This window comes from Numenius arquata, chromosome 2 (genome assembly GCF_964106895.1).
Source record: "Numenius arquata chromosome 2, bNumArq3.hap1.1, whole genome shotgun sequence".
Classification (NCBI taxonomy): Eukaryota; Metazoa; Chordata; class Aves; order Charadriiformes; family Scolopacidae; genus Numenius; species Numenius arquata.
In genome coordinates this window covers 92,877,584-92,897,877 of record NC_133577.1, presented here as the reverse complement: position 1 = coordinate 92,897,877, position 20,294 = coordinate 92,877,584, and positions in this window count along the sequence as shown.

The window sequence follows — 20,294 nt, the reverse complement described above, 5'->3', positions numbered from 1 at the left end:
GAATTGCTCAGGTTCTGTGAGATCAAGGAGCAAGGCCCTCCATGAGGAAAAATTGTGTAGAGGGTAAGGGTTGAGGTATGCCTCAGTTCTCAGTTATCTATTTTACTACAAACCAAACACAAGAACAGAAAAGGACTTCTTAATTTCACTCTTCTTCTTCCCTCTTCTTGTAGTAGGGGGATTCACTTTAATTCTTTACAGCTGACCCAGCCTTTCCACCCTGACAATCTTTGTGCAAAGTTTACGGCATGCAGCTGCAGTCCTTCTGCTCAGGGCAAGAATGTTAACCCTTCCCCTGACAATCCTTGAACTGGTTATTATATACAGTCCATCACACGAATCTGATTTGAGACACCACCAGATGGTTGTTATTTAGGTGAAAGCAGACCCAAATAGAATAATAGTCCAAAACACTACAGGGTCAGTTACTAAACTACTAATTTGTGATCAGAAGTTGGAAGGAAGAAATATGTTGGCATGGAGAAGGGGCACGGATGAGAACTGTTTGTGTTCGCTAGTCCCTTTGCATTCCTCCTCTTGAAGAACTTTCAAACCAAAGCCGAGAGCTTTTTCTTCCATTAACTGTCTTGTTTGGGGGCTTGGGTCAGGTTATTATTTTTATTTTTTTTTTTAAATGAGTTGTTCTGAAACACAAACCTTTTTAAAGAAAGGTTGAACTTAATTCACAGCGGAGCCAGAAAAAGACAGCCAACCTTTCGCTGGCACTTCTGCGCCTGAAAAGGGAAGAAAATTGACACCTGGAAATGCTGACATTTCGGAAAACAAATCTTACCCGTTTTGAGTACAAGTAGGATGCTGGCAAACAACACGATATTGAAGCAGAGGAATGTAGGAAAACTTACAAAACAAAACCTGAGAGGACTATTTAGGAACAAATAAATAATAAGTGTGTTGAGCAGCACCGCGGCTAATGAATCTGTATCACCACGTTTCAAGTCACGGACAGAACTTGGTAGATACTGCTTATCTTTCCCATTGTAACAACTGCACAGGTATTAACACTGATGCTTGAAGCTGTTGGACTGTTGAAACTGTTGGATTTATACTGGTTTACCTCAAATCAGCGTGATGGTTTTCCTTTAGGGCTTTGCAGATAGTCGATATTTCAGTTTGGACCAATTCAGTTCAGACTGGACTGAGTTTATATTTTCTTTGTTTTACTTTTCTCACCAAAGTGAGAAACCAGAAAATTTCTGCTTTTCAGAAAATAAAACAGGTAAATAAAATGAAGAGCAAGTCCCCTGATGCTGCTGGAGGAACCTCCATCTGTTCAGTCTGGAGCCAGCCTGTCCCTCACTGCAGGTAGGTGAGGCCAGCACTCCCCAACTGACCGTGGCTCTTGGCGGGGACACAGTGGGGACATCCCCCTCCCATGGGACACTGCAGCACTTTAATCTTTCTGCTTGACTTCTCCCCTCCTTGCCTCGTCTCTCCCCCATAAGCCTGTGTCTCACTGTTGTGCTGTGCCAGAACAGGGCTACAAAGATGATTAGGGGTCTGGAGCATCTCTCTTATGAGGAAAGGCTGAGGGACTTGGGTTTTTTTAGTCTGGAGAAGAGAAGGCTGAGGGGGCATCTGATCAACGCCTATAAATACTTAAAGGGTGGGTGTCAAGAGGATGGGGCCAGTCTTTTTTCAGTGGTGTCCAGGGACAGGACAAGAGGAAATGGGCATGAGCTTGAACATAAGAAGTTCCACCTAAACATGAGGAGGAGCTTCTTTACTTTGAGGGTGGCAGAGCACTGGAACAGGCTGTCCAGAGAGGTGGTGGAGTCTCCATCTCTGGAGACATTCAAAACCACCTGGACACGTTCCTGTGCAACCTGCTCTAGGTGGACCTTCTTTGGCAGGGGGATTGGACTAGATGATCTCCAGAGGTTCCTTCCAACCCCATATCATTCTATGATTCTGTGATTCTGTAACAGCCCTGCCACTTCCAGAGTGAGGGCTGTGCCGACTGGTGGTCATGCCTTCACCTGGGAGGAGGAAATGCCGGTTTTGATGATGGGGATATCTGCCCACCTGGGGAACACTGGGGTCACCAGCCAGAACAGTCTGAATTAAACAACCAGTATATTTTTTAAACAGCTTTTCCTGCAAACTGGATAACTTCCTTTTCAATCTGCTGTACTTGGGACAATCTTCTGTTCCCTGTACACAAAATATTCACCCCTTTTAGCATTAGGCTCCTAATGAGTTAGCTCAACTAATGTCTGAATCACTCTCTCTCCAATGTTTATAAGAGAAGACCATCATAACCAAGCTTCTAACACAGAGCACCAGCTAAGCAGCAGGTAGGACTGGGGGAACAAAGCCCAAACGCTTCCTTTGCTGCATCTTAGTGGACGAGTCCCTTTTATCTGACCTGCTCTTCACCAGTGTCCATATACTCTCTTACCTACTGTCATTCAGCTACCGTCTTCAGTTTATAAACTGTCCAAGAAAGCTACTGATTTTTGAATAATAACCTGATATGTAGATCTATGGTACAAATACAGAAAGATGTATTATGACAATGTTTGGAATGTGAAGGCAAATAAAATAAAGCCCAGACATTAACATAATATTTAGTCCAAGCAGAAGACAATTGGAATTGATTTAGTTCTTACACTTTAATATATCATATATGTATATAAAAGGAATGCTTGTAAATCAAATATGATTTGCAAGCAAAAAATCCCAGGAACAAATCTGTGGCACTCTGTGCACTCATACGGTGGGTGTATTTTTGTTCCATAATGCTAGCCTTGTTAGTTGGGGCTTTTTTCCTTCTTTTTGATATTATTGTACCTAATGTGTTCTTTTTAATAGAAAACTCAAGAAAGTTTATATTGTAGGAGCCTTTCCTGTGCTAGCAAATGACAGAAAGGGCATCACAATCATTTGGGGCCCCTTCAGCTTAAACAGTACTCGTGCTAGTTATTTTCAAAAATACTATCTTTAGTAAATAAACCCATATACTAAGGTTTTCAGAGCCGGAGCTTTTGTGGGTCATACCACAGAAACAAACTTCCTCCTGAACCTCTTTTTTCCTATCAGGTTATTTGCATTTCATCTAGCTATTTATGGAAAAAGTAACCAAAATCCTCCAAGCCTGTCACTGGAGACCAGTTTCCCAACTCAGTTGAAAGGTAGCCATATCTGTGTGTCTGAAATTTCTGCAAGGGTAGAAGGCTTTGGTTTGTTTCTTGAAAGATGGGATTGTAATGGAAAATAGTGTTAGGCTAAAGAAATAGCACTGGTGGTATAATTTGGCAGAAAAATAAAGGCCATCCAAACAAAAGGGTTTGCATTTCTGGAAAAATAATTTTAGTTTTGTGCCAACACTGTCTGGACTGAGCAAAAATATGATTTACACCTTTCTAAAACCTTGAACCCATTGCCAGAAGTATGCAAGAAAAGTCAAAATCCTAAGGAGTAAATTTCTTGGGCTGCCATTTCCAATGAGTAAGTTTGATAAATAAAACTTAATTTTTACATCTGCCATGGATTCCGGGGTATGATTAATAGCTCGAACATTGTGGCCAGTAGCCAATGTATGTATGTGATTACAGCAATCTTAAATATAGTACATTTTGCATAAATATGCCAAAAAAGAGTATAAAAAACACTCCATGCATGCTTGGAAAAAATCTTGTCACAGTGTCAAATATTAAATCCTTATGAAAGTTAAATACCACAGGCATCGTTAGGCGGAATCACAGAAGCATGGGGTGCCACTGGCATCGGCTCAGCTTTGAGAGCTCAATCATTGAAAGACCATTTCTGTTCGTTTTGTTTTCTACGTTTTGTTTCAGCTGATTTGCTACATATGCTAGTGAAAAAAAAAACCCCACCCAAACCTCAAGCCCCCTACTTTGACAAAAATACTGTGTTAAACTGGTTGTCTTTCGAAGTCACCCGCCAGAAACAAACAAAAAAGTTTTTTAAAATGTTGTTCATTATACTCTACTAACTCTGATTTTGTGGTCAGCACAGTTTCCCTCTCCCCTCTTCAAGGGACATCATGTTCTCACCTGTGCTGACAGCAGCAGGATGATAATAGAGAATGACTAAACTCTACTCCACTTGCACCACAGAATTACTCATTTAATGGCATTTTTACCAGGGAGAGTTCACTAGGATTTCAGAGGAAACACAGGATATCCTCCAAATCCCTATATCTGCAGGGCAGGGAATTTTTATTCCTCCTCTCTCCTTACCTTCATGCCATTGCTTTCTCTGCTTCTGCAGTCCTACTGCTCTTGGCTCTTCCTTCAGCACCTCCACCATTCCTCTGCTCTGCAGGGGAAAACTCTGCACCAGGGGATGAGTTTTAGGTAGGAGCAAAAGGGGTGGAAGCTCCTCGAAGTTTAGAGCTTAACTAAAGCTTGCTCAAGCCAATCAGTAATTTTGGCTTTAATACCAGCCATGTGGTTTTAACAACTTTTTTAAAGTGAAGATAGACACCAGGTTCCCTATTCTGCCAAACTGTTCAGGGCAGAAATTTTTGCAGAGATGCACAACAGCAGCTATATAATGGAAACTCAATTGCAACCTTAACTTTTCAGAGAAGGGAGGAAGAAGTACCTTTCTATTAAAGACTATCCCCTGCCTTCTTCCAAACGGGTGAGGTTTCACCTGCTATAGTTACATTCCTTACCTAATTATGTTCTTAAGCAGTAATTACCTCTAAAAGCAGGGCTTGGTCTGCTCTAAGCAGTGAATTCTGAGCCAACATTTGTATTAAGCAGTATTGACATCCAGTGGAGAGTTAGAATAATTACAGGCATGCAGATAACCAAGCGCAATCGTCCAGTGTACATTGAGTTCAGCTTGAAAACCTCCCCAGCCACTGTCTTCCTATAAAATGTAGCTCTTAATCTTAGTGTATTCTCTTTGTTAAGAAAAACTGGAATAATATCATACAAAGTCTATTTCTCTGTAAAGGGTTTTCTTTTGTGTAGAGTTTCCTTTTCTTCCCCATAGTTTTCCTTTTTTGTTACAGTTGTTCAAAAGTAATGTCTGGGCTGCAGGCACTGTTGTTTTCTATCAGAAAAAAGACATTGAAGCACGTGTCTGAATATTTTCCAGGACACATAAAAATGTCTTTGAAAATAGTATTATCGTGCAATTTAAACTCAGATTTGGAGCCTCAGTCCTGATCGTGTTTTCTGAAGGTTCGAGAAGATAGGCACGCACAGGCTGTCTGAGTACTTTCTCATTGCAGTGGAAGCAACGTGCATTCTGGCCCTTGCAATAAAGGAAGAATCAGTATGAGACTTGGAGGAGAATTTGGTGAGCCATCTAACAAAGTAACGTTCTTATCAAGAAAACTAATTTGAAAATGTCCACTTTCTCCTGCAAAAGCTGTTGACTACTCATCATAAAACTAACCGCTTGTCAGCTCTCAGCAGAGCAAAAACTGAACAACTTTTGACAAAAGTGGTGAAGATCAGGTAAAAATCACAGTAAGACTGAAACAAAAGAAAAAAAGGAAATGCAAATTGTACCAACGCATTTTGTATGACTAAATCTTCTGCCTTTGTACCTGTCTTCTCTTTCTATACATCAGTAAAATTTATCCTGGGACACTGGAGATCTCCAAACATCAGCAGTAGAAAATAGAGAGTACATCCACCGGTCACCAGTCAAAAATTTTCCTTCTTACTCATATGGCCTGTGCCATCTGAGTTGCTTGCCTTTACTTTTGCTAAAAGGCATTCACATTATAGAAAAAAACCTCTTGTGTTAATTCTGGCTCCAGTGAATTTGCTGAACATCTGGTCCTGATGTAAATGCTTAAAACTGCAGAGGGCAAGGTGTCCAGCAATGTAGATGCAGATTTGGGGGACTGTTGTATATTGCCTCCCAGTGTACACTTCAGAAAAAAACAAGAAAACAGATATAAAAAGAAGGCATGCTGCACTGAAGGCACTGGTAGTGTCCACATGCTTTTGCGACTCCAAGGCCTCTGAGGGCAAATGTCTTAGTCTTGGACAATACCCCGGGGGCTTCATAATAAAATGGGACTGCTTGGAGGGAAAAAGCTCTGGTTCATGTACTCAATACCTCACCCTCTGGTGTGCTCCCTTACACTGTCCAGGTGACCACATCATTAGCTCTCCACAAGGATGACTTGAATATGGCTATGTTCACCTCAGAGCCCAAGAAAACTGGTGAGACTTTTTTTCAAAGAGTTGGTAATACATGTGAAGTATGTAGCCACCTTGCTTGTGGGGCCAAAAGCATTGCCGTCAGGACCACTTATGTCACAAGAGGGTCTCATACCAGGACCTCAGTGAAGAAAAGCTATGTTCAACAATGAGTAGAGAGCTACCTGTAGAGATACAACGTGGGCTGACAGGTCTGAGTCCACATGGACCGTGAGGGCGAGTGAAGAAGGCTGCTCATGACAGATGTCTAGCTCTTGGGCAATTCCAGCAGACAGCATAGGCAGCATGTTTCAAACAGGTGAGGAAAGCACTAAAAAGACCATTTCAGATGGGATGCATGTCATACAAATTACTGTGTCCAGGCTGAATCCACCTGAGAGGCTCTGAAGTTACTACTGAGATCTGAGGTGCAGATGCCCATGGGAGATCCTCACTGGGGAAGCCTTCGTGACTGAACTAACAGAATACTTGCTGAGAGCATGCCTATATGGCCCAAAGCCACCACTCTTTGAAATAAGGCCAAGTCTGCAAGATTCCTTGCACAACAGAAGGTGTGTCTATGTATTTCTCTATACATCTATGTGAGTGTAAAATGTTACTCTTTTTGTGAAATTGAAGTAACACCTGATATTTTTGCTGGTAACTGTGCACATGCTGCTGTTTAATTCTCACAATATAGTCATCTGGTGAGTTAGATCAGAGCATTTGCTTTTTCTACCACCCAGATTGATTCGCCTGCATAATTTAATTGTTCCATCTGCCCTTTACCTTAACATTTCTCCTTGACACATCGAAGAACACTAATTTGTCCCTACTCTTCATTATGTCTACTTTTTCTGCAATAAAAAAGAATTCCATTTACTTTAATATATTAATTTATTTGTTGCATAATTGCTTTTCTTGGTTTGTCTTGTAACTGTTCTGATTGCTGACTTCTCTCAATTAGCGGATTTCCCTGGGATACGTGGAAATACGAATGACGGGAAAGGCACTACAAAGACCTATATTAATAGAATTTCAAGTTTCCAATTAATTTGTTACATTTTGAAGGAAAAATTTGTAGGAATTTACAGGGTTCATAAAACATGTAAATAAAAGTCTGTGTATGAGACTATTTTAAAAAACCCACAGAGATATTTGAGAAAGAACAACAAGCCACAAAGAATTTTTAATTTCTAAATTAAATTTTAACAGTAACATACCAGCTAATTTTTCTGAAACTCAGGCTAGTTGACTAGCAGGAACATACTGAGGTTTGGCCACCACAAGAGGTCCATTTCGCTCATCACAGACCCAGGCTGCAGTGCTGTCCACTGCAATGGAGAGTGTCCTATTCTACTTGTTTTTTCAAACCTTCCTTGTTCGTTAGTGACATTCTCCAGCTTTCTGCTGAATTACAGTAGAAGGGAGCTGCTCGAGCAGACCCGGCACCAAGCACAGCAGTGCATCCAGCTGGCAGGGGCTCCCTGTGGCCGGCTGAGGCGAGGGGGATGGCAGGGGGGTCTGGCCATGCACCTGTGACCCTGGGAAGAGAGGTACCAGCACGGGAGCTGGCTCAGCACACAGCCCCTGCGGTGCGCCGGAGAGTCTGGCTCAGGGTTTCTTAGTGGAAGAGCTGATAACTGCTTACATTACAAGAAACCTTTATCACAAGGGGCTTCTGCGCTGATATTGCAACAGCGTGGGCGAGGAGCGGGAGACACTGCCTTCTTCCCTACTCTTAGAAAATTGTTAGACATTAGCAGCACTGTGGGACTAAAAATCCCCACGTCTGTTTTTGGGATGCTTTGACTATAAGGGGCTATATACAGCTCTTTATCTCACACCACCTAAGAAATACATGTGTTTTGGTTTGGTTTCGGGGTTTTTTTTATGGCACATCTGAATCCCATTGTCTTTGCAGTAAAATATATATCGAAGACAAAAAAAATTCTGTTTGAGCCTATGTACTGGCTTTCTTCAGAGTGTGCAGATGCCCACAGTGAGAAATATCTCTTTGCAAAGAGATATTTGATATATCTGTTTGCAAAGAGCTTGTGCTTGTGTAACCATTGAGTCTGCATGTACAGAAGTGAGTAGTGTTATTCTGTAATCAATCTTTTTGCATATTTCTTAACCCATTTGCAGTTGTCATAGATTTGGTTGTAGATACGGCAATATCTACTGTAAGTTGTCCCGGTTTGAAGTAAAACTGAACCAATTTTCTGTTCTGTAACTTTACATCCTAGCTAGGCCTCCTCTAACTCTCTGAAATTAACGGCATATTGTGGAGAAAACTGCCCGTTCCCAGAATGATAAGACCAATGTTTGTGCTCCATGCCAAGGAATGGTATGCAGGGAGGCCCTTGCTTATACTTATTGCCATAACAACCAAGGTCAGCCAATTTCGTTATTTGCCCCCTTAGAGGGTCGGAAACGGAAAAAACGTAGAGGGGTCACATCGGTGGGGAGGAGTGGACAGGACAGGTGACCCAAACCTGACCAACTGGGGTATTCCATCCCATCTGCCCCATGCTCAGTATAAAAGCTGAGGGATCAAAGGGTCAGCCCCCTTCCTGCGATGGCCGACATCCAGAGAGGACTCTGTCTGTCCACCTGCCTTTGATCCCGATCCATGTGTTCCTGACTCCAGAGCTGGAATCCAGTTCCCATTCGTTGCTGAGTCCAGCCTGGGACTTCCCCAGTGCCTGCCGGTGACGTGACTGTCATCCTGGGAGCTTGATACGGTTTTGTATATATTGCATCTATTTCATTATTTTCTTCTTTATTTTTATTTTAATATTAATTCTTCATTAAAGTAGTTTAGTTCATTCTAAACTTCTGATTTTCCTTATCTCTTTCTCCTCCTCTCTCCTCTTTTGGCGGGGAGAGAAGGGGGGGGAAGGGCCATCTGTCGGTCTGGTTTTGGTAAATTCGGCGGAAACCACGACAGTTCACATTGGGAGGGATTCCCAGATAGTTGGGTATAATTTCATATGTTCTTTAAAGAAAGATCCCCAAAGGAAAGTTACATTACCTGTAAGGCCTCTAAGTGAACCCTGATCAAATGATTTTTGATTATTTTAGCTATAGCAGATAGACTACCTGATAGCGTCTTGAATCCTTCTCTAGACATAGAGATGGAAGCTCTCACACATTTTGTAAAAGCTCTGAAAGCTTACGACAGTCTAGCAAGAGAGTGATGGAATGGAACAATCATTTACTTCTGGTCTCTTCAATATATGGCACATAAAAGAAAAAAAGTAGGCTGAGCCTACTTTGTTCATCAGACATCAGGATTTATGATAAGACTAAGGTCAAGAATACTATCTTCAGTATATATACTTATTTGATGAAGCATTTCAAAATTCTAAGGTCTAAGACAGGTTTGAGGTGCTCAGTTTTGAGGGGATGCAGAACTACACTGAACAAAACCTCTCTGTGCAACATCATGAAGGAACTGCCTCTGTAGCTCTGAGAAATTCATGGGGAAGTGCACCAGGGAGTTAACTCAGTCTCACAAGAATTGAAAAGGAGATGGATGGACACAAAAGAGGGGCTAAAACCAGAAACTATAAGTCACTTCTATAGTGTCTAGAGCTAAGCTGAATTTCCGAATGCTAGAGAGATGGTTTAGAAGTTAGCTTTTGTGAGTAGGTCTCCTACTTGCCATAGGGATCTACTTTGAAGCTTACGTACACTGAATTGTGAAGTTATTTTGTAACATTTTGTCTTCATCTTTAATCTCCAGGACATGAAATCCCGTGACTCCATACAACTCTCGCATTTGACTCAAATCAAGAAGTTGTGAGTAATAATGATGATTGTTAACGATGGGGACAAATGGCTGAGTTCCTAGGTTTACTTATGTTGTGGTTTCGGCCGAATTTACCAAAACCAGACCGACAGATGGCCCTTCCCCCCCCTTCTCTCCCCGCCAAAAGAGGAGAGAGGAGGAGAAAGAGATAAGGAAAATCAGAAGTTTAGAATGAACTAAACTACTTTAATGAAGAATTAATATTAAAATAAAAATAAAGAAGAAAATAATGAAATAGATGCAATATATACAAAACCATATCAAGCTCCCAGGATGACAGTCACGTCACCAGCAGGCACTGGGGAAGTCCCAGGCTGGACTCAGCAACGAATGGGAACTGGATTCCAGCTCTGGAGTCAGGAACACATGGATCGGGATCAAAGGCAGGTGGACAGACAGAGTCCTCTCTGGACGTCGGCCATCGCAGGAAGGGGGCTGACCCTTTGATCCCTCAGCTTTTATACTGAGCATGGGGCAGATGGGATGGAATACCCCAGTTGGTCAGGTTTGGGTCACCTCTCCTGTCCACTCCTCCCCACCGATGTGACCCCTCTACGTTTTTTCCATTTCCGACCCTCTAAGGGGGCAAATAACGAAATTGGCTGACCTTGGTTGTTATGGCAATAAGTATAAGCAAGGGCCTCCCTGCATACCGTTCCTTGGCATGGAGCACAAACATTGGTCTTATCATTCTGGGAACGAGCAGTTTTCTCCACAATATGCCATTAATTTCAGAGAGTTAGAGGAGGCCTAGCTAGGATGTAAAGTTACAGAACAGAAAATTGGTTCGGTTTTACTTCAAACCAGGACAGTGAACCCATAACCTTGCCCCGCTGGAGCACAGTGTTCTATTTCAGTTTCCGGTCTTTTGCCACTAAAAAAAGTGTTTTCAGTAGTAACTATATTATTGTAGGATAAAGTCTCTTGACTACATCTATTCTGGTAAATAAGAAACAGGCAGGGTAGAGCTCACATCCTGATTCACAACTGTGATGAAACAATGAGCGTGCTCTTGCCTGCTTCTGGCTGTTCCCTGTTGATGGTGCCACAGATCATGCTCAAGCCCAGCACCTGCCAGGGACCCTTCCCACAAAGCAGCCTGATATCTCTGTTTTGAGAGAGCAGTTGAGTCTGGATGCGGAGAGGATCGATGTCATGCCAGCTGGCCTTCATCTTCATCACAGAATGATCCCTGGCCTCCTTTAGTTGGCGGTGTAGGCACTGCCTTTCAGAGAACACCAAAATATTTATTAAACGTTATATCAGATTTATAGATTCAAACAACTTGTTTATCTCTTTTCTTTCCAAAACCTAATAGCCGTAAAGATGAGAGTGCATTATGTTCTCCAGATGGGTACACGGCCTGCCTTAGTGGGACCTTGCAATACCAGCCCCACCTATTTTTTTCGTAACAGAAAGTGTGGAAGGTTGTTTTCATCTGATTTGATTACAGCAATTGAATTGGCTTATCATAAACTCCTGTGTTTGGATGAGATGACTCCCTAGCTGTACCAATTTCTCTCCGTGCACAGGGGGAATAGCTTAGATTTTGGACATCTAGCTAGACACAGCTCTGTTTTGATGAAGCAAGGAAGGAAATACCACCATTGATGTTGTGATGGTATAAATCTGCAGCAATTTAGCAATGGTCCAACTGTTCCCTCAGTGGGCCAAGACTTGATGCTTGGTGGTATTGTGATCTTGTTCCGCTTACTTGCTCAAAGCAACCTACTAATTTATCAGAATGAGTGGGGTGAGCAAAAGTCTGCTTCTACACCCTGTTAGAGGTTATTCAGAACAAAGAGACTTCTGTGCTCTTTGCATGTGAGGCACCTTGTTAAAATTCTCCTCAAGAACTGCAGCTATTACTAATTAAACTTCCTTACCATCAAAGTAGCCACATAAATCAGCCACACAATAATGGTTCTATGAAAAATACTTTATCAAGCCTTCTGAACACACTTTAATGCAGTGCAACTGAAAAATAACAGGAGATCAACAACTTTATTTCCTCTGGTCAAATACTAAACCAACTAACTCAGGTGAACAGCAACATTTATTTTATATAGCTTTGATTCAGCCAACAGTCTTGAATACAGTGTATGATGAATTCAGCTTCTGTCAAACACATGAGCATATGCAAATGGCCTTAAAATCAGCCCTATTCCTCTGTAAAAGTCATGTCTTGCTTGCAAATACCACTCAGATGTGCTACAGTACATGGTAGAATGAACCTGCAAGGCTAGTTATGTGTTAGGTGATATTTCTTGCTCATATTACTTTTGATCACCTCTATTGGTTGTTGTAGCCCCTTTCTGCCATTCTCTTGTTTATTTTTATTCACAGTTTGTGAAGATCAAAACTGTATGAGTTTTCTATAATACCCAATTCTGCAGAGTTTCAGATTCATACCTGCCTGGAACTGGGATACTATTCAGGTTAATATTAAATTTGGCCCTGACCCTTCTATGGCTGGCCACTGGCTCTCTTAGCCCTGAGCACCATTATTCTCCTAATTCAGATTGCGTCTGCGTTTATCTCTTACTCCCTGTTCTGAGCTATTGCATATTGCTGATGTCCCCAAGTTCTCTCTCTCAAGAAAACTGAGTATAATTTAAGTCTTGGAAAAACAGAATAGTTTAAATATGCCCCGAAGTGTTTTACCTACCTCTGCTTAAAAGCCGAGTAGTGGAATAAGCAAATGAAGATGACTGAGGTTTCTCTTTTTTTTTTTTTTTTCATTATGATTAACGCCTTTTCCCATTTGACAGAGATCAAGGCAGCTGGTCTGGTTACTTGGCTGCAAGACACAAAAAGTATCTTAATCTCCTCTGTTACCTATTTTGTGTGGTGCCAGTGTCTACATCTTTGGGGGCTTCACATATGCAAAATCATCCAGTGACAAGAGGAATACTGTCCTGATTTAAGGAAGTGGCATCTAGACAAGCACCATTTTAAACTAACAGGGAAGCATCTATTCCCAGCTTGATTCTGTGTAGGAAAGTAGAGGTTGAGAAATTCTCTAGTGAGAAAATTCTTTGAAGATCTACACTCTGGTATAATATTACTGAATGAAAGCCTAGACCCTGTGAAGTATATGTCAACATTGCTGCTGACTTCCGCTCGCCCAGAGCTGCTTCCAATGTTCCAACAGAACAAAGGATGCAGGGTTTGTGAGATTTTTTTTAATAAAAAAGTGGAATTTTAGCTGCCTTTTCTACACAGAGTCTTACCAGCAGGTGAGAAAGAAGTCAGAGCTGTTTAGTAAATGGAAAATTTATGCGCAGCAAAGGAGAGGCTGTTTCACAACGTTCAGAGATATACTAGAGCTTTCTTGATGTACACACAGGCCGTGGATAAGTAACCTTCTTCTTCCTGCATTTGGATGCAGTAGGTGTGTTTTGGCGGGAGAAGTGCCCAATAGCACAATATACTAGCTGATAGAGCTGCTGAAATCAACACCAATCATTTCTGGAAAGCAAATAAACTTGTGGGATGACAGATATAACAGGCATCGTAATGATACTGATCTGATCTCCACCCATCCGGTCTGTGTAACTATAAAATAAACCAAAGGAGAAAACCAAAACAAATTGGCTGCAAGAGCTATGGGATTTCTTCTTTAGACCAGTGCCAGCTAACGGACCCCTGCAAGAAAACAGAAGAAATTGTTTATAGTTTTAAAAATATTTTCCATTTTTGAAGTTGCTCACAACTGAATTTCCTAAAAGGGGAAAAAAGAGAGAAGGAAACAGATTAGGCAAGCTACACTAAAAGCGAAAAAGAGCAAAACCTCCAGCTACAGTGAGAAGAAAAAAATATTCCCGGAAATAAAATGGATTGTTGCTTGGGAGTGCTCTGCTGCAATAATTTCTGTAACAAGCCCACAGCTAAATCCACAGGATTTTCAGCATCCAGCTGTGCTCTGCAGCCATCGGGGAAAATTTGAACATACCTATGAGAGATGGAGTCGTTCCTATATCCCACCTTTCCCCCAGAAGCATACTCTGACAGTCCATCCCTGTTAGCCGGTGCTGCTCTGCTGAAGATTTAGAGGCAAATGCTTCAGCAATGGCCCAAATAATTCCAGCTGATCTGAGACATCAAATAGTCAGGCCTGATGTACAGATGTCTTAAAACCAGCAACAGTTTTGTAGCACATGAGTACAGACTCTCAGTCCCTTCTCCCTTCTTGCTGGCTGAACTTTGACCAGCCTGTTCCCCTTCAGAAGTCCATGCTTCAAGCACAAATCGCAGAATGATATGGAGTTGGAAGGGACCTCTGGAGATCATCTAGTCCAACCCCCCTGCCAGAGCAGGTCCACCTAAAGCAGGTTGCACAGGAATGTGTCTATGCAGATTTTGAATGTCTCCAGAGACGGAGACTCCACCACCTCTCTGGGCAGCCTGTTCCAGTGCTCTGCCACCCTCAAGGTAAAGAAGTTCCTCCTCATGTTTAGGTGGAACTTCCTATGTTCAAGTTTGTGTCCATTACCTCTTTTCCTGCCACTGTACACAACAGGCTATTGCAACAAGTGATTTCAAAGTGGTGCACAACCAAGGGGCTGAATGGCTCCTTCCTCCTGCGCAGCGTGTACTCAGTCTGCCACAACGTGAGACCTGCGCTGCCACTGCCCGCACCCTGCTTCTAAAATGTGCTTGCAGTTTCTCAGATTTCTCTTGAATAGCTTCAATTTTTCCACCCTGAAGAACAGAGAATGATCAAGGGAATCGCATCTCTGAAAAGAGATACGATTAGTCACTCAGAAAGGAAAAAAGCTCTCATCAGGACTCATTCTGTGCAGAGGCAAAGACTGGGCTCCATGCCAGAGTGCTATTAATTCTACCTGGAAACAGATTAAATTCTAGGTCACCATTCTGGACATGGAAACCTTTTGCTTCTTCCACATTTCCAGCAGGACTCCGGAGTTTTTGGCAGTGTTTTGAGCATTGTGCTCTATAAAGCAGTGTTAAATACTGCACAGTTATAGTCAGGAAACACCTCAAAGTCCCCTAATGTCAATTAGCTACTTCCTCTGCAAAGTCGTAAGCAGATGCGTGAGAGTAGCTCTCCAGGAATATATTAGCGAACAGGTGCATTATTAGGAAGGAAAGAAGGTTGTTTATATTAACGGGAAGTCCCCTTCAAAATCGCTCGTCCAGTGTTTTCTGTCTGCTGCTGGCCCCGCTCTTGCCTCTCACTTTTCACCCCCATGTGTTGGATAATTAGGGGTTCAAACGATGCATGAAGGGCCTCTGCTTCTAGTGACTCATAGCTTCAGGGATTATTCAAGATTACCAGAAGGCTTATGATTTCCTTATGATTCCGGAAGAGAAGCTGTGCATAGCACATTGGCCTTCATGGATGCTGTAAGATTAAAATTACAGGGACTGCTGACAGAAATGATAAATTACAGCAGGACAGGTCGTCTGCTGGTATAAACTGGGACAGCTTCACTGAAGGCAGCACAGCTTTGCCAAATTACACCAGGTTGATGATCTAGCCCATTACAAACAACTGCTGCACAATGTTTTTTTTTTTTTTCCTTTCCACTGTAATAATCCAGTTTCTTTCTCACTGCTCATCTCTCAAGGTGCAGACGGCCAAACACAGGTTTTCCCTCTAGTTTTAGATCACCAAACTCATGGATTTATGCAAACACAAGTCAGAATCCCAGGCTATGCTGACCTGGACTCATTTTTTAGTGAACTCTGTTTTGGCATGGGACCAACAACCACACATTTGTATTCAACCCTTACCTTTTAGTACACTATGTCCATTCAGATCATAAATTATGTTCTCTTGCTAAGAAGCCATTCCTATTTCTAGCTCCACCGTCAAGGGGTACTAAAGCATTCAAACTGGAAGAGATCAGCTATACAAACTGGACTTGAAAACATGAACCCTGAGGAAAAATCAGTGTTTGCAAGAAACTGTTGCAGAACTTGGAGTAAGTTGGTGTGAAATAATGCAGCTTGCCTTGAGAAATGCACTGCCACAGTCCTGTGCTCTTCTGAGGGAGAGAGGGACGTTCTGCCTTGGTCTCATTTCACAGAGGCAGTGAATTAAAACAAATTAAAATACTTGTACTGGCTTCAAGTTACAAGCTGGAGACACAAGTATTTTGAAGGTGCTTTTAGAATTTGAGAATGAGTTCATCTGCCAGCTCAGTTGAACCAAAAGCCCTTCAGAGATGGCAATGGGCGCACAGAACAAGTGCACAGACACACCATTCGATCCTTTTGCCACTTCTGTGCTGCATCTGACATACTTCAGATCAGCATGGATGCTATTCTGTTGGACTACTTTCCCTCCAGGGACAACCAATACATGGATATATCTTGCCTCGTTTCAAGTATCCTAATATATTGTGTGCTTGATGAGAAGAGGCACAGTGTGTCGGATCTATACCAAATGAGGGCTTTCCTTCAGAGGAAAGCATTTGGCCTTCATGTTTTCCTTGGACATTTTGCAAGTCTCCAGTTAACTTAGGAGCCTAAGTCCCATTTAAAAACTGACTCACAGCAGATCTACACCACACAAGGGAAGACAGGGCACAGATAACAAGCTGCAGTGCAGAAATGTGTGCAAACAGCAGCCCCAGTCTCCAGCACACGGCAGCCAGGTCACCAAGATGCAGTTGTGCTGAAATTCTCTGCCCCGAGCTGCGGTACAGCACGGACGAGATGCCCAGACTCCTGCCCTTTCTGGAACTAGCGTGGTGTCTGCTGCATCAGGTGTCTCCTCGTCTTTCTCTGTAGCGTGACACAAGCGTATCCTCAGGCTTTGAAATTTCAGGGAAGACATCCTAGAATCATTGCCATGCTTCTTCAAATGTTACTCTTCTGCCTTATCAGGCAAGCTCTATTACTGCTTCAGCAACAGATACAGGGACTGAGTAAAGGAAAGAACATGGAATTTGGCCCAGAGCCCTTTTAAATGCACTTCTATGGGTAATTTAATAGCTGTATTATAAAATGTTAATGTTAGTATAAAAATCTGGGGAATTTCAGGCCCAAACTGAGTTAACTTTTTTCTTTTACCCTCTTTCCTCTCAAGAAGCTTGTTTTCTTTTTATTGCATTCCAATAACGAGAGACCATTTCACACAGGTACATCTGCAATATGTTACAGGCAGCATCGAATATTAAAACAACCTGTGCTACTGCTAGTGAAACTAATAAGGGAGGTAAAACTTTTCTCAGGCTGAGAGGAAAAAGGTGCCTATAGCAGGAACTCCATTACTGAACTACATTAGCGAAGGTTCTGCGCTGAACGCTCAAGTCGTTCCCAATTCAAAAGTCTTGTTTCAAACGGCAACTCTGCTACTCGAACAGGGGAGCTGGGCGAGGGCAAAGCGGCGGTGGTGGTGGTGGCCAGGCGGTTCACATGAGGTTATGTTTAGATATGGATCAGGGCTTTAAAACAAAACAGTAAGTTAAGATAATAAAAACGATGAGAATATAAAGCAGAGAGGGAGGAAGTTTATACATTAACCTTACTTACTGCATGGAGAGGGGGCAAACCTGTCTACCCTAATCCTCTGAACTGACATGAGTGTGAAAGTTCACCTCCAGTGTTATTGAGTTCATGCTCGGCAAAGGATCAGCTGTGAAATAGATTGCAAAGCCAGGAGTGAGAGAACAATTCAGCTGAGAAATGAAGAGGTGAAAGGGGAAAAATGAGCAGAAGGAACAAAAAAAAGGGGGAGTGGGAAGGGTAGCTGACTGAGAGAAGCCAGAGGAACAGAGAGGAAGAGCCAAATGGAAAAATAAACAAATAGTTTCTTTTTTGGTTAAGGCTTAGGAATTCCTGCTCCACAGAAAAATTACCATTTCCAGATTTATTTATTTTTTATTTCAAATTGGAAGGAAAAGTCAGAAAGACAAAAGAAATTTATAATGGAATTTTGTTAAAAAAATCGCTTTTTGTGGTTCTGGCCACCCACCTGCTTACCAGACTGGCTCCCAGCACAAATTCTGACAGAATCAACACATTCCACCAAAATGTCACTGTCCAGTTGAAAGTGGCTCCACTGGAAATACTCTGTCCAGCTGTATATCCTGTCACTGCTTTTTAAAGCTCTATAGGTACCCAAGGGGAGCTTGGCTTCAAGAATAAGAACACAATATGGTCTGCTAGTGCACATAATTTTTCAGTTTAGATTTCAAAAGGGAAGTTACTAATGTGCAGCCCAGCTTTCCAAGAGAAAAAAAAAAAAGCGAATCTGTTTTATTGTTGCACCTCTACTGGTGGAGGAAGAGGGGGGAAACGCGGGAGGAAGAGGACAAGACAGACAAATGTTCATTTAAATAATATGTCTTTGTGTGTGAGAGGAAATTCAGAGAAATTAGTTTATTCTCCAGCCTCTCCTCCCACCCCCCGCAAGGAGTCATAGCTCCATATTTGGTTCTCCCAACTCCAAGTATCCTAGGCTTTGCTATATTTGTTGTAAGTTTGGTGAACCACTACCAGCTCTTTGCTGGTAGGTTGGTCAAGTCTCAGTTACTGAACACTGCTGCAGCTGGTTCGTTCCACCTCATGTTCCTCCCCCACGAAACTAGTTCCTTGCATATTGGGAGAGCAACACCATGACGTCTTCCCACTTTGTGATCCCAGGCAAAACCGACTGTCTTTCCTACAGTTTGCACCCTTAAGCTGCAGCTCTGGAAGGCTTTTCACAGTTGCAGCCTGGGCCCAGATTCTTAAAACCTCACCGTTTCTTCAGGGACAATTGGGGCAGGGAGCTGACATGGCCAGGATGGGACAGGAGTGATGGATGTGAACAGCAGGGGGGAGTGGAACAAGCCTAGGGGGAGTGATGGGACGTCATCAGAATCATCCTGAAAACGAACTGGTCTTTAGGCAGGGGACAGGCATGGGCGATGGGAGACCAGGCACAAAGAGCTCTGGAAATATGGATCAGGAGCATTTGCAGATGTGGAGGAGTGGAGGGGGTAGGAGTAAGAAAGAGTCTGGAGACCTGCAGATTGAAAAATGCTGGAGGAGTGGGATTGAAAAGGTGAGCAGAAGAACATTGGGTGGGAAGAGGATGGGGGCTTGTGGTGGGTAGGACCGAGAGATAACATGGGGCTGTTTACCACCACCCACCATCTCAGCACATGAGACTCTTCATTCCTTTTATTGTGCTTAATTTTCTTGTAATTAAATGCCAAATCCAGCTGGTCTGCCTCACCTTAAATCTGCCAAACTGGCTGATCAGGCCTGAGGTGTCCTAGAGCAGGGGAGAGGCTGTGGCCCAGTACTGTAACCTGGACCCCATATTCAGAAACTGCTCTCCAAGGCTGGCATCGTGCCCCCCACCATGTGGCTCGTCAAGGCAGATGTGCCTCATCACATAACTCCACGCAGCTGTGGCCGATCTTGAGGAAATTTGCACTAGTGTATGCGAAACTAGAGAGAAAAAAAAGTATCCAGCTACAAAGAGGGTCACATTACTTTGACTTGAGAGCTTAGATGTCTACATCCCTGCCTCTGAAAGCAATCCAGGATCTGTGAATTCACTTGCACATATAGATGTTTGGCAGATGCGTCAGAGAAAAATACGTGACTCCACTATACATCAATTATAGGTTAGTTTATCTAAGGTAAGAGACATAATACTGGCTAAGAAGGCCTTTTTCTGCTGTATCAGTTCTTTGAAACTGATTTGGAAGCGGTTCAGATTTTCATTCAGATCCAGTGTTCATTTCCAATAAATTTATTTTCAGTACCCCTTATATTTATGCTTCTTCCAGCCTGTTTTCTTTCCATTTGGCAATCTGCATGTGCAACTCTAGCTGTTAGCTGTTGGGCCTGGTTGCTGCAATGGGAACTGGCTGAGGTCTTAAATTATGTTTGAGAGCTTGATCCCACTTGAATAAAATCAAAGAGAGTTTTCCATTAACTTTAACATGAGCAGCAGAGGAATCAGAAACAAGGAATATTTTACTGCTTAAAAGTATCCAGGAAGTTCCACAGCCCTGAATTTCAGTAGATGCATACCGCCAGGATGCAAAGATGGAATATAGGGCTGATTTATCAGAATTCAGGCTTTAAAATTAAGTTAGGTGATATATTTACCATCAGAGGGACAAATTCCACATTGGTCCTTGCAAGTCTATTGCATTCAAATTCTGCACTATCTATAGGAACAAACTACAGTTTGTTTTAGTTTGCCTTCTTATCACTCGCTTTCTCAGTTCCAGAACTTCTCAGGTGCCTTCTCCAAAAGTAGTGGTTTTTGCACAGATAATGGAGGTGTTCTGTGAAAATAGCCTCTTTGTACTAACAGAACAAGTCAGAGACATCCTAAAAGCCTG